At 60.9% G+C, this 2,936-nt stretch overlaps 1 protein-coding gene across 1 annotated transcript in view; it reads right to left on the reverse strand.

The window, feature by feature from the left end:
• ETFB (electron-transfer-flavoprotein, beta polypeptide) overlaps positions 1-2,581 on the reverse strand; it is a 39,937-nt gene extending 37,356 nt beyond the window's left edge. Inside the window, exon 1 of the mRNA XM_014547441.1 lies at positions 2,513-2,581. The gene's annotated coding sequence lies outside the window, so the exon portion shown is untranslated. The remainder of the gene's footprint in view (positions 1-2,512) is intronic.
• Between the last annotated feature and the right edge of the window lie 355 nt (positions 2,582-2,936).

Consider the following 2,936-nt stretch of genomic DNA (forward strand, 5'->3'; position numbering starts at 1 on the left):
TGCTGCAGGCCCTTCCCCCAGCACCCCTGTCTGGGAGAGTGAGAACTTCCCCCCAGGATTCACTGATCAGGAAACCCCCTCTACCTTCCAGAGACCTCCATCACCCAGTGGGACGTCCCCTTGGCCTGTCCAGTGCGCTCCCCACACCACACCCCCACACCCCCACTTGTGTGACTCACAGCCAGCTCCCAGGGCTTCCTGGAAGCAGGGTGCAGAGGGGGTGGGGGAAGGGGGGCTGGGTCAGGCTCTGTGAGGCAGCAGGAGTTCCAGAACCCCCTCTCCCTGCAGCCATTTAAAGAGATAACCACCTACCCACCCATCCACACAGGCATCTCCCAGCAAAGGGGCAGCTCAAAGCCAGATGGTAGGTCTGTAGGGAGCCTGGGGACCAGGACATGGTAGACCACATCCTCCTCAACACTTCTCTTCCCTTGACCCATAAGCACTCCTGGTCCCCAGATCTGACTGTGCCCCCCAGGCCCCCACCCAGGCTCCTGCCCTTCCTGCTCCCTGCATCCTGTACCTTCTACCAGCTTCAGTGGCCACAATGCTCTGAGGCCATCCCAGACTCCATCGCTAGCCCTGGTCTCTCTCCCGAACCTTGGACTGGAGCCCTCACCTGCTCCTGGCCATCTCCCCGCACTCAACACCTCCCGCCTGAGCTCAGCATCCTCCACCAAACCAGGAATGACCCCACCCTCTCACTCCTTGGCACTGTCCTTGCCCCCTTCTTGCTCTTCACCCCACAAAGCCCTTGGATCCCCAAGGCAGGGTCCTCCTGCTCCCTGAATCTTTCTGGCTACCTCCCTCCTTTTCACCTCATGCCCTGTTCCCTGTCAGCCCTCGTCCTCACTCATGTCCTACCTGTTGGTAGCATTGCCAAGCTCCTTTCTCCCTCTCGGCCTCTCCAGAGACCTCAGAGAGGGCTTGCTGGCGCTGGGGGCTGACACTGCCCCGGCCCTGCTCACCTCCCGGCTCCCCAGCCCCCTTGAGAGAAAGTCAGCTGTGGCTTTAGGGGTCCTGGCTCCCACCCACCACTCCATTCTCATTTCCTCCCTCCCACCCCACAGCCCACCTCCAGCCTTTTCATGCCTCCGTCTTGGCACCCTTCCTCCTGGATTCCCTTTCCTTGGCCCTCAGGAAGTCCCTAAACACCCTCTCCCCAGAGAGCTCACCTCCACCCCCCACCACACCATCACCCTTTGTCCCACATCCTTCCTGGGCTCTGCCTGTCCCCTGGCCTGTGTCACCTCCCCTCCCCCACCTGACTTGCATCTCCCTCCCTCCCCCGCACCTTCATGGCCATCACCTGGATCTGACTCCTGTCAGTGTCCCCAGCCCCCAGCGAGGCCCAGCAGAAAGCATGTGCTTGGGGAAGGCAGCAGAAGGAGAGAATGAATTACTGAAATGAGCAAGGAGAACTAGAGCGCAGGTGAGGGGCCCAGAGGGAGTGAGGAGGAAAGTGCTGAAGCCAGAAAGGCATAGGGAAGAGCAGAGAAAGGGGAAGGAAGAGGAAAGATGGAAACAGATGACAGACAAGCGGGGAGAGGATGTGGGCAGTGCCCAAATCCACACTGGGTGGGAGCCCTTGGGGAGCAGGTAGAGGTTTCAGATTATTTTCTGGGTGCCCAGTGTCGCCCACCAGGGAGCTGGCGTGCCATCGGCTTGTGTCGTGGTTGAACTAATCTCAAAATAATCAGACTGCAGCAAATCATTGTTGAAAGAATGAATAAACAAACAATGGGGCTATGGAAGGGCGGGGGGTGAGGGCAGAGGGAGGGCCAGGTGATCCCATGGCTCCGGATGATGCTTGCATGATGCTTTCCAACCCACCTGCTGTCCTCACCTTCGGCTCACATGTTGGGCTCACCCTTCGTCGTAGCCAGACCGAGGGGCACGGGAATGAGCGACCAGACCCAGGCTACCTGGGGTGGCAGAGGGAGGTTAGTTAGCACTTGTCCCCGCCCCACCTGCTCCCACAGAGCCCCCGGCACCTGGCCTGAGCTCCAGGGCAGCAGGATGCCTGCTCTGTGGTGCATACAGTCCGTGGGGTTTGCAAGGCCGCCGGCGGGTGGCAGCATGGCTTGTGTGCAAAGCCCTGGCTGGGGAGAGGCGCCGACAGGCCTGGACGGGAACCTCGGCTCCTCCCCTTCCCGGCCCAGAGACCGCTCTGTGCCTCAGTTTCTCCGCGTGTTAAACAGGGAGCTCGACTCCACCAGCGGGTCAGAAACAGAGGCGGTCACTCGCCCTGCACGCAATTATTCAGGCAGTGAGTTCAGAACCGGAGGAAAGGAATCGGGTCCTAACCCCGGAGGTCCGAGCGGCTGTCAGAACCTCACAGTCTCTGGATCTTTGCCCTCAGGTGTGACTTTGACGTTTGAGGGGGCGGGGGGAGGGGCGAGAGGGCAGAGATCAGAGGTTACGAGAAGACCCCCCCATACAAGGTGCGCTCGTGACCCCGGAAGCACACGGCCGCGGGGCACGGGGAGGTGGGAGAGGGGGGCCCGGTCACCTTCACGGCAAAGTCGATGACCCTCTTGACAGCCACCAGCGCGCGCAGCTCCGGGTCTCCAAGTTGGCTCCACCGATAAAGGGTGTATAAGACCGTGGCCACCACCGTGAAGAGGGCTGAAACAAGAGACAAGGAGACTCCTCAGCCCCTCTGCAGGAATTCACAGTCCCCAAGGCCCGCGGCCAGTCCACATTCCTTACCTGCAACAAAGGCTGTGATGGACGAGACCAGAAGGCCGCGGCCCGGGGCGGACAGTGAGGAGATGCAGGACAGGACCAGGAGGCCCACAGACACCAGGCCACACAGGACGGCCAGAATGCCGAAGGTCTGCGTCACGTGGATGAATTCTGCTCAGAGAAGAGACCTCTGAGGACCTGTCCCCTCTGGCTCTTCTCCCCTGTCCCCCAGACAAGACACACCACTC

Source organism: Myotis brandtii, unplaced genomic scaffold, assembly GCF_000412655.1.
Source record: "Myotis brandtii unplaced genomic scaffold, ASM41265v1 scaffold474, whole genome shotgun sequence".
Lineage (NCBI taxonomy): Eukaryota > Metazoa > Chordata > Mammalia > Chiroptera > Vespertilionidae > Myotis > Myotis brandtii.